At 43.4% G+C, this 11,919-nt stretch overlaps 1 pseudogene across 1 annotated transcript; it reads right to left on the bottom strand.

The window, feature by feature from the left end:
- Nucleotides 1-1,199: 1,199 nt before the first annotated feature.
- On the bottom strand, nucleotides 1,200-11,695 carry LOC310786238 (sodium/hydrogen exchanger 1 pseudogene; annotated as a pseudogene). The gene is made up of 7 exons: nucleotides 11,559-11,695; nucleotides 11,282-11,388; nucleotides 10,699-10,775; nucleotides 10,344-10,491; nucleotides 7,260-7,477; nucleotides 5,402-5,604; nucleotides 1,200-1,466 (listed from the first exon to the last, which is right to left on the bottom strand). The product of its transcript is annotated as a sodium/hydrogen exchanger 1 pseudogene (transcript).
- Between the last annotated feature and the right edge of the window lie 224 nt (nucleotides 11,696-11,919).

Here is an 11,919-nt window from a genome sequence, read left to right as displayed (position 1 = left end):
AGGTTGACTAAATATGACAAAGACTAACAAGGACATTTAACATGGGACTAAGACTAAGACTAAATAAAAAAATAGCCGACAAAATTAACACTACAGCGGATGCCAACAGACTCAACAAACTGATCCGTAAGGCCAGGGACATTGTGGGGCTGGATCTGGGCTCTCTGACTGCGCGCACACACCTACACACACACACACACACACACACACACACACACACGCACGCACACACCTAAACACACCCACACACACCCACACACACACGGTTGAATGCTCTCATTTAGGACACTTCATGCCCAAAAGAACATGTGGGACCAAGTAAAAGTTAGCTTTCCTGCTCAGGACTAGACAGGAAGTGGTGCGATTTTGCTGCGTCAAGTTACCTACTGTATGAGTTAACCAGGGTGAGACAGGAAGTAGAGCGATTTTGCCTTCAGAGTAAAAGCTTAGATTGTGAAACTTTTTTCAGATTTCCCCTCCATTTGTACTTGGCCAATTTCCCCCTGCTCTGCTGCCCAGGGTCACTGCTCCACCCTCTGCCAATCTGGGGAGAGCTGTAGACTAGCACCATGCTTCCTCCAAGACATGCCAGCCGCTTCAGGACACATACCCTTAATCTGGCTTCCCACCCGCAGACCCATTGCCCGACACCCGACTAATCCGGGGGCGCGAACCTGCGACCCTCGTGTTGGTAGGCAGGGAATCTACCGCTACACTACCTGGACGGCCTAGATTGTGAAACTTTTGAGAAAAGTTGGAAAATAAAGCTGGGCTGTGCAGAGCAACAGAAATTGTTTGAGAGGTATAAAAGTATAATGTAATAATATAAACACACCACACATTGTCCAGTCTTCAGAAAGTAATACAATTATTTATCTATTATGTATTAATTTAATTTAATTAATTAAAATGTATTTATCAATGTCCTTTGTTGCTCTGTAAAGCACTTTGCACAAGCACTGACAATTGTTTAAAGGGCTTTAGAGATGAATTTGACATAGTTTTCAAAGCTATCTGGTTTTACCTTTGGAGAAAATGAGGAGTTGGAAGATCTCTCTCTGGAGCATTCTGGGGAAATGAAAACACCAGCATGTACACTTTAACTTTGAAATAACCACTAAATAAAGATTGTGAAATAAACTCCTAAGTGTATTACTAATAAATGCCACTGGATGAATTAGAGTACCAGTAGTCATGTGTCAATAGAAGTTTAGAAGACACCTACCCCCTGAACCCAGGGGTGCTGGAGGACCTGAGCAGCACTGAGACGCAGAGTGGGTGCTGGAGGAGCTGAGCAGCACTGAGACGCAGAGTGGCTGCTGGAGGAGCTGAGCAGCACTGAGACGCAGAGTGGCATCCCAGACCAGCAGCTTGGATATGAGGTCCTTGGCTCCCTCTGAGATGTGAGCCCAGTCCTTGTCTGGAAACTCATACTTGCCCTCCTGGATGCTCTCAAACAGGTGACTCTGAGGAGAGATAATATCACAGAAAATTAGTTAATATTGTTCATATATCACAGTTTCGTAGTGTTACAGTCATCCCCCTTTCGCATGTAGATATGATCAATATTTATGTCTTTGTTGTGGCTGTTCATCTTTTGATCTTATGGTGTCTTTTTGTCCATACGGGGCTTAAAATGGCGTCTGCCTCGGCCCTCGAGAGGTCAGTCTGGTACGCACAGCCACATCACCTGTGGACAGTTGATATTAGTGTCTGTCTCATTTTGCTTTGCTTTGTCACTTTTGTCCTGTCTCGTGTTTATGGGACCCCTTTGATCACGTGAGGACGGTCCTGGATCGCCTCACGCAGGATGCTTCTGGAGGCCACATCAGCTAAAGCCTCCAACCTATAGTAGCAGACTCCAAACTAATTCAACCCTACTCCTCCTACTACATTAAGAATTTGATCGATCAATCTATGTTAACCGATTAATCGACAATGTAGGCAAAATGTAACTTTCACTGCTCATACAGAGGAAGAAGAAAGCCAAGCTAGCAGACACAAAGTCCAGGGTGGAGAATTACACCCAAAAAGACAACAGTCATCATTGTAAACATTGTAATACAATGTTGAAATATCTCACGCCCACAATAGTCCATGGGCCAAGGCTGAAATTTTGACATATCGGTACCACCTGAGGTGACCGCACGATTTTGTTATTTTTGTCTTCCTACATGTCTCTAGTTTATATTTTGGTATGATAACCCTTCCGATTTGGTAGCTTAAGGATAGTTATCACTCTGTAAACAAACCTACCCCCAAAAAAATGACAAAACCCTGATTTCATCATATCTCTGAACCACACATGATAACGCAGAAAATGTGATGTCTACCCCTATGTTTTCATGGTCAGGGATTACAATGACACTCTATACAACATCATAAACTGTTCACATGAATAGTTAATGGTGAATTCAGTGATGTTTTGGTGAATTCAGTGGTGTTTTGAGAAAGATACAATGCAATTAGTCCATGGGCCAATGGTGAAATCGGTACCACCTAAGGGGACCGCGCACTTTTTGTATTTTTGTCTTCCTACATGTCTCTAGTTTATATTTTGGTATGATAACCCTGCCAATCTGGTAGCTTATTGATAGTTATCACTCTGTAAAAAACCTTCTCCATATAAATGACAAAACCCTGATTTCTGTGTATTAGTCCAGATGATATGTGAAAATCATGTTCACTTTTTCATAAAAGCATGAAACTTGGTACGCATATAGTTTGGGGCCCCGTAAATCTTCAGAAATTGAGCCATCACAAAAATGCTTCGTGGTGGCCATTTTAATTCCGCCATAAGTGAATTATGTAGTTTGCATCATATCTCCTGAATCACACATGATAACACAGAAAAGGTGATGGCTACCATATAGAACATCATAAACTGTTAAAGTAACTAATCAATGGTGAATTTAATGACGTGAGAAGGAAATCACAGTTTCTGATAACTGATGCTATAACCTCAATTCCATGACCACTCTCTGGCTAACATTTTTTGATGAGTAATTTGGGTCAGGGTTACTTCTATGGGCCTTTTGTTAAAATAGCCCCCAGGCCCCTCCCAAACATCCTGCGACTTTCTGCCAGACGGCCAAATCCAAGATGGGGTTTACCATTTTTAGAGTAAGGACGGAGATTAACAATGGTGAATTATAGCTATTTTAATTGCAAATTCATGCCTACCAAACATGGTTTAGTATTGACAATTATTGTGTTTTGAGGGTAATTTCATAATTATGTTAGTCTCGCTGGCCAGCCTCCCCTCCCTACCGGGAGAGGATAGCATCAGTTATCAGATACTGTCATTTCCTTCTCACAACGTCATCAAATTCACAATTGATTAGTCACTTTAACACTTTATGATGTTCTATGGTATCATTGTAATCCTTGACCATGAAAACGTTGGGATAGACATCTCCTTTTCAGTGTTAGCATGTGTGGTTCAGGAGATATGATGCAAACTATGCTTATGGCAGAATTAAAATGGCCGCCACAAGGCATTTTTGTGATGGCTCAATTTCTGAAACTGTACAGGGCCCCAAACTATAAGCGTACCAAGTTTCATGCTTTTACGAAAAAGGGAACATCATTTTCACATATCATCTGGACTAATACACAGAAATCAGGGTTTTGTCATTTATATGGGGGTAGGTTTGTTTACAGAGTGATAACTATCCTTAAGCTACCAAATGGGCAGGGTTATCATACCAAAATATAAACTACAGACATGTAGGAAGACAAAAATAACAAAATCGTGCGGTCACCTCAGGTGGTACCGATTTTTGCCTTGGCCCATGGACTATCTAGGACCAAATAGAAATGGAACTGTGTCACATGATCTTGCATGCAAGGTCAGTGTTTGTTACATGTATGCTAAAGACACGTCTGCTGCAATATCCCACTGATCCCTTCCTCATGTTGGTGTTCATCACACAAGCCAAGGTCACTGTGGGTTTCCTTTCTTACACTAGCAGCTTCAAATATATCTTGGTATAAACAGTGAAGTCTAAATGTAACAGAGGTATTCGTCATTGCAAAATGGCGCCATCTACTGCATACAGTAGATCTAACACCTATTTTCAGCATCCCAATGCTGCATCTGACCGTAATTGCCACGATGCAGTGGCATGGTGGTCTGCAACAGCATTGGGGTCAATTCAATCAATCAATCAATCAATTCCAATGAAACATTGGAAGTGAATTGGAATTTCAGGAAGTTTAGTGAAATTAATATTTTTTTTCTTGCCGGATATCTGAGATTATACTGAATATCATGCAATGTTAAAACATTTATCAAGTATTTAACAAGTATCAGCTAGTCAGATACACTAACTTAATTAGGTACAGTGTTCTTGAAGCGGGGCGCAGCGTCGAACGAGATCCGGCACCCAGAGCAGCAGCATCACCAGCTTTTTCTCTCTAAGTCCTGGGGGTCAACAACTAAACAAAAAAACATAATTTAGCCACCTAAAACAACGCCCACCTAAACAAATCGATATCCGTGTACATGCACGCTCTATTTTGACAATTTTGTCTTGTATTCAGAATACGAACTGCTTCCATCTGGCAGGCGTTACAGAGTCCCAATCAAGAACAAAAAAAGACACCTCAACAGATACAAATACTCTTTCATCCCCATATCAGTCAGTCTCCTAAACTCAGGTCATAGGTAATGTATTGTTGATTGTACTGTAAATTATTGATGTTTGCACTTTGGTTGTGTGTTTGCACATGTCGGCACTGGTGTGCTATGCACTATTGTTTTTTGTTGTTGTTTTTGTTATGGCACTGTGTACCTATGTGGCAGCCTGTATGTCCAAGACAAATTTCCCTCGGGACAAATTAAAATAATCTTGAAATCTTGAAATAATCTTGAATCTTATTAGGCAAATCCTTCAACTAGGCAACACCACGAGACAGACTGAACAGGACTCCCTCGTATGATATGAGATGATCTTTGCGGTTGGTGTAAACTTAGAGGCCATCTGATGAAGCGCATCACCTCACACCTCCTGACAGACTGAGCTGAATCAGTTGTACACCGGGGCAGATAACCCGCAAAGAAGTTGTGTAAACGGGTGAATCATGGAAGTTGGAAACCCTCATTAGTGTTATGCTTGCCCCTGTCTTTACCCTGCCTTTTTGACACAAAATGGCCCCCGTGAAAAGGGTGTATTGGAGCAAACGAGTCAGAGAGATAACTTAGCGTCCCTTACTTAGCCTCTCAGCTGTAATAAACCTTTGCGAGTGACTGTGTATGTAGCCTGCCTGCATGTATGTGTTTACGTCACGGGTGACGGGTCGGGCTCTTATATTAACGCGGCTAACAGCTAACGGCTAACGATGTGACAACACAGTCTGTTGAGTGGGGAACAGAACAGACAAGATGGTGTCCCAGTACCTGGACAAAGACAGTGAAGAAGATGACGGTGATGATGGCGGTGAGGAACATGTCTCTCATGGGGAAATGGTCCTTGTCCAGCAGGTAGCACAGGGAGAAGGCGATGGCTCCTCGCAGGCCACCGTAGGCTATAATGAACTGGTCCTTGGTGGTCAGCTTGACGATGTGGAACTTGTTGATAACGTAGACCAGAGCAACCACACCTGGGAAGGACAATGTCATGAGAAACTGGGTTTGAGTGTGTGTGTAACAGATTTGGGTCAAATACTGTAATATTTGCTATTTTTTTTGCCTATTTAGTTGCCAGAGTTGACCATTTAGGGCCATAGAATGGGGCTGTATCATAAAACTTACTGGCAGGTTTAGAGTAACGTTAGGGGCAGATACCGTCACGGTAGGGTGCTTCAAAATGCGAAATATTGGGAAGCGATTTGCAAATTTTGCATGACCCGTTTTCTCCATTCTTCCACCCATTTTGGTCACGGTCTATTGTAAAAATGAACGTTAACTAATGAAAATTATCATTTTGAAAAAGAGAAGATGACCATACACGTCACATAAACGTTTTAGCAGGTGCTGGAGTGTAGCAGAGATAAAGTAGCCTAAAGAGAAGGCTGCTGCCACCAATGCTCCTATATATTTATCTTACAGAGCATTGATAGGTCTTCATCAGGTGATGATCACCACTGACCAATTCATAATCTCAGTCAGTGACATCATAAACATTTGGTTTACCATGCCCAACATCATCTGCCATTCTAACATGTCTCTGCTGCCCATTGACAGATACAGACTCAGAGGCAGACTGTTGCATATGTCAAGCTTAATTAACATGTTGGTTGTGATTGGCTGTGATCACCTGTGTTGCAGCTGACTAATAACTAATGTGGATCCATCATGGTATTCACAATCATAATTCATAATTTTATGAATCGGGGTAAATTACCGTGGTGCAGATTTTGCGTGCTGCTGTTCTGTCACTGCAGAGTTTTATGAATTAGCCCTAATAAAAGTCAAATGACTTTTCTCTCTGATTGTGTGTTTTAATAAGCTACTCTATGTGAGATGGCTCCGTAGGCACTGAAGTGACCACAAACCCACTGACCGCTACAACTTAAAAACGGTTTTCCATCACAAGCTCTCCCATCACATGATGTGTGTGGCAGTATCTTGTGATGAGCTCGTGACTCTTGGCAACAACCAATGAAGTCACAGACAGACAGTATATCATCAAAAAAATCACTACAAGAGTGACGGTAGCAGCACGCCAAAAATTGAGATGCAAGACTTCAGATTTCCACTTTCTTTTTTTATTGAGGGTCAACGCGTTTCGGCATATGTGCCTTTATCAGAGCATGCTCTGCTCTGATGAAGGCACATATGCCGAAACGCGTTTAAATGCAAATTAAAACACCCTGGCCTTTTTATCTCTCTTATTCTTTTGAGCGGAGTGGAGCGGTGAGTGCGAGCGGGTGAAATCTGTATCGAGCGGGGAGCGGTCTGGAGCGGCCGTGAGCGCTGGAGCGGGTGGAAAGGACCGCTCTGGGAGCGAGGAGCGGTAATTATCACCGCTCCGCTACCCTAACCCTCTGGTGTATATATATGTATATATATATATATATATATATATATATATATGCTCTGCTCATTGCTTAACATATTATGTACAGTACTTGCTCTATAGTGAACTTTGTGACAAACGTGTTTCATAAGAAGCTATTCACTTGACTTGTGCATAGATTATCAACGGCAGTCCACCATGACATCATGTTTCCGTTTGAATGTATATCTTAACACACCCCCGCCTGCCATCACATATACGTTCAGAACGTTTGGAAAGCACTACAGTAGAGCTGACCTATGACCCGTGCCACCAGACACAGGATGACAGTGACCGTGACGAAGGTCCAGTTCCAGGAGTGCTGTCCGTCCACCGTGGCCACGCCCAGGAAGTTGAAGATGAGCGTCTCGCTGACGCTGCTCCACATCTTCAGGAAGTACTTGATGGTGGTGTGGGACTTGTGGGATATCTTGGCCTCCACGTAGGGTCGCATCACTGCCCCGCATGCTATCAACCTGTAAGGACAAGGGACAAGATGCTAATGCCTTTTGCATCAGTTGAATGGATAATAAAGTGAGTGAACATTTGATTGTTTTATGAAATTTGAATAGTTTCCTAACTCCTCAGAAAATGTTCGCTCTTCTTTCTGAATCTAGCTTTGATGGTCTTAGTATAAAAGCAAACATTATCAAATCACTGATTATTGCTTCTGAGAATAATATGGGAACAGCAGTGTTTCCCCTAGAAAAATTTCAGGCCTGGAGGGATTTCGAAATGTACCCCGACCGCAACGATGGGGGCCCTCACTGGCGACACTAAACTTTTAGCTAACCTGTTCGCATCCATGTACGCAATGGCATCCCAAGTATCATCATACTATTATGGGATGCGATGCGAACAGTTGTATTATGGGATGTGCGTTTCCCAGGCAACGACACACGTTGACACGTTTTGGAACAGCGCTGCACGCTGGCACAATGCTCCTAAAAGCAAAATGCTTATTGTTTTTAATGATTTGGCATCTTCTATTACTGTCAACACTGTCAACACCAGCATTGTTGTATTGTAATAATATGCCATAAAGGTTTATTGAAATTTTGGGGAAAGCAGGAAAAAAAATCAATCTTTTTTCTGGCCTGGCGGGGGCGCCGTTGGCCTGGAACACACTGGAACAGGCAATCTGAACAAAATAGCATTTTCAACTCTTCTCCAGCAACAAAGGGGAACAGTGATGTCAGAGGTTACTGCATAACAAATTGCTCCAATTTCCAGCCTAAGTTCCATTCTGATCAGAAAACACACACGACAGCCAGAGAGAGACGTCCCCATCCCAGTCTGGTAACCACTTCTACTATCATGTCAAAGATGCATTCTGATCAGGAAAACACACACGACAGCCAGAGAGAGACGTCCCCATCCCAGTCTGGTAACCACTTCTCCATCATGTCAAAGATGCATTCTGATCAGAAAACACACACGACAGCCAGAGAGAGACGTCCCCATCCCAGTCTGGTAACCACTTCTACTATCATGTCAAAGATGCATTCTGATCAGAAAACACACACGACAGCCAGAGAGAGACGTCCCCATCCCAGTCTGGTAACCACTTCTACTATCATGTCAAAGATGCATTCTGATCAGAAAACACACACGACAGCCAGAGAGAGACGGCCCCATCCCAGTCTGGTAACCACTTCTACTATCATGTCAAAGATGCATTCTGATCAGAAAACACACACGACAGCCAGAGAGAGACGTCCCCATCCCAGTCTGGTAACCACTTCTCCATCATGTCAAAGATGCATTCTGATCAGAAAACACACACGACAGCCAGAGAGAGACGTCCCCATCCCAGTCTGGTAACCACTTCTCCATCATGTCAAAGATGCATTCTGATCAGAAAACACACACGACAGCCAGAGAGAGACGTCCCCATCCCAGTCTGGTAACCACTTCTACTATCATGTCAAAGATGCATTCTGATCAGGAAAACACACACGACAGCCAGAGAGAGACGTCCCCATCCCAGTCTGGTAACCACTTCTACTATCATGTCAAAGATGCATTCTGATCAGGAAAACACACACGACAGCCAGAGAGAGATGTCCCCATCCCAGTCTGGTAACCACTTCTCCATCATGTCAAAGATACATTCTGATCAGGAAAACACACACGACAGCCAGAGAGAGATGTCCCCATCCCAGTCTGGTAACCACTTCTACTATCATGTCAAAGATACATTCTGATCAGGAAAACACACACGACAGCCAGAGAGAGATGTCCCCACCCCAGTCTGGTAACCACTTCTACTATCATGTCAAAGATGCAGAGGCCGAAAAACTAATGTCATCCAAGTTGCATAAGGCACTACAGCTGCTCATCATTCCACCTCTACAGCAATATTGGATTGCCTCAGGAGGTCCCTGAAGACCATCAAGGACACAAACCACCCCCACATGTGAACCACATGTTCTCCCTGTTACCCTCAGGGAGGAGATACACTGTCCCAAAAGCACGCACAAATCGCTTGAGGGACAGTTTCTTCCCGCAGGCCACGAGACTCCTTAACATACACAAATAAACTCCCAACAATCATGTAGTAGCTGTACTGCAGCTGCTACCATTACGTATGTTTAATTCTAATTAGGTCTATGCTATTTGCACCTGTGCAAACAGAATGTTTAATTATTAAACATTATTATAATTATGTTTAAATTATGTCTATACTATTTGCACCTATGTGCAGTGAATATGTCACTGTTTTTTGGCTTGTTTTATTGCTTGTTGTGTCTCTTGTTGTTTTTGCACTCATATGCCCTGCTATTTTGCACTATGTTGTAACGGAGTCTACAGCACAAGAATTTCACACGTGATACTTGTACTACGGACTGGAGTGACAATACAAATCTTGAATCTTGAATCTTGGATTGGCTATAAGGGCATGAGGGAGGGGTGAGAAAAGGAATTGACACTGGGAAGCTGTTTCATGACTCTTATATCAGGGGCTCAGGGGCTCCTGGCCTTTCAACAGACTGTCCTTGACTGAGCGTCTCCGAGGTGCTCTTTTAAGAGAGGCATTAAATAGACCAATGGCCACAGGCAGGAATGATTTCCTGTGCCTCTCCGTATTGCATCTAGGTGGAATCAGTCTCTCACTGAACGTACTCCTGTGTTTGACTAGCACGCCGTGGAGTGGGTGTGAGTCGTTGCTCATGATGGAGCGTAGCCTGGACAACGTTCTCTTCTCTGACACCGCAGTCAGAGAGCCCAGATCCAGCCCCACAATGTCCCTGGCCTTACGGATCAGTTTGTTGAGTCTGTTGGCGTCCGCTGCCTTCAGCCTGCTGCCCCAGCACACAATAGCATACAGTGCTTCCCCACCTGGTTCTTCAAGTCCTGGATCTCCCGCTGATGTTTCTCATCCTTGATTTTGGAGATGAGCTCTTGGGTCAGCATCCACTCCTTCGCCCCCTGCTCACTGCAGAGGTCAAAGTAGTGGATTCTCTCCTCCTTCAGGCGTGTTGTCAACCTAAAAGAGACAGGCGAGCAGTGAAACTGTGGGTCAGGCAATTTATACATGAATGAATAAAAACAGCTTCATCAGAAGTCCTGTCGTTTTTTCTGAGTCACAAATGAGAAATGGTCTCTTGTCGTACAACCAGCACTCATGAAAAGAAATGAAAAAAGAAGAGAGACTCACATTCCCTTCAAGTGTTTTGAGTCCTTAGGTGCTTACCTGTTGATCTCTAGCTCCTGTTCCTCACGCTGTCCTTTCAGCTTCTCCAGACTGCGTTTCAACTGGATGTTCTCAGTCTGTATAGATAGATGGTTACAGAGTGAGATGAGAAACAGTAAATGTACAGTATGAAATAGGCCACGCCCATCACGGGGGAAAAGCACAGTTCATTTCCACACACCAGTGTCATTTTCCTTGAATTAAACATAGCTAAAAGCTGTTGTGTGGTGGGCTGCGCAGACAACAAATGTAAAAAAAAATCGCCAGTTAACATTTTTTTGTACTCCCAAGGAAAACAAGGAAGCCATTGAGAATTGGCAAGAAGAAAAATGTGGATGTTGCTGTCAATGAAGTAAGTTGGAGTGTTCATCTTCCGCATATACGATATTTTTGTGCAACACCCGACCATGCACGCGACATAGGAGGAATGCCAGGATTGGAGGGGAGATTGTGTTTTCCCCCGTTTTGGGCGTGGTTTCTGAATGATGGCACGCTCCGCAGTGTCTCTATGGGGGGGAGGTAGGTGGAGTTTAACAGTTTATGAAAACTCATTCAAATTCATGTGTGCTTCTTCATGCTCTACCTTGCTGTTCCAGCTGCTTGGTCAGCACGGCCACATCCTGCTCCATCCGCCAGTTGCTGCAGGCATCGGTCATGAGCAGAAGGTCATGGAGAGGAGACCAGCTGCCACTGGAATGAAGGCAAATTAAAGTATTACATTTTAATGCCAAATATTGTTCCAACTGTAGGGCTGTCCCAAATACTAATTTACCTCTGGATTCAAATGCTAGCCCTACATTACGCCCTTTGAAGACATTTGATAAATCACACAAGCTTTCAGATCAAGTCCAGAATTATACCTGGTTGAAGGAGAAGGCACTGTTTCACAGAACCATGTCGCTGGGCGGTGGGCTGGGAGCTCTGGCTTGTTTGTTAACTGTAAAAAGATTGAAACAAAGTCATGACATTTAGTCTAAAGACAGGTAGGTAATTTTTTATTTATTTATTTCAGGGACAGTGCAACATTAATGAACATTTGCATGTAAATGTGCCGGATTATAGCCTTAGCTAATTTCCATCCGTAGTCCCTCGACAGGTGAGGTACAAAAAAGTTTAAAAAGAAGAAATAGAAAAATTAGTGCATACATAGGGCAACTGACAGGGGTGCAATGTAGGTGACACATACATACACATAGGGTAAAAAGGAGAGGAGACATACAT

The sequence above is a fragment of the Poromitra crassiceps genome, assembly GCF_964638095.1.
Source record: "Poromitra crassiceps genome assembly, chromosome: 12".
Taxonomy (NCBI): Eukaryota; Metazoa; Chordata; class Actinopteri; order Beryciformes; family Melamphaidae; genus Poromitra; species Poromitra crassiceps.
The sequence above is the reverse complement of the archived record's forward strand: the minus strand, read 5'-3'. Positions and strand labels throughout refer to the sequence as shown.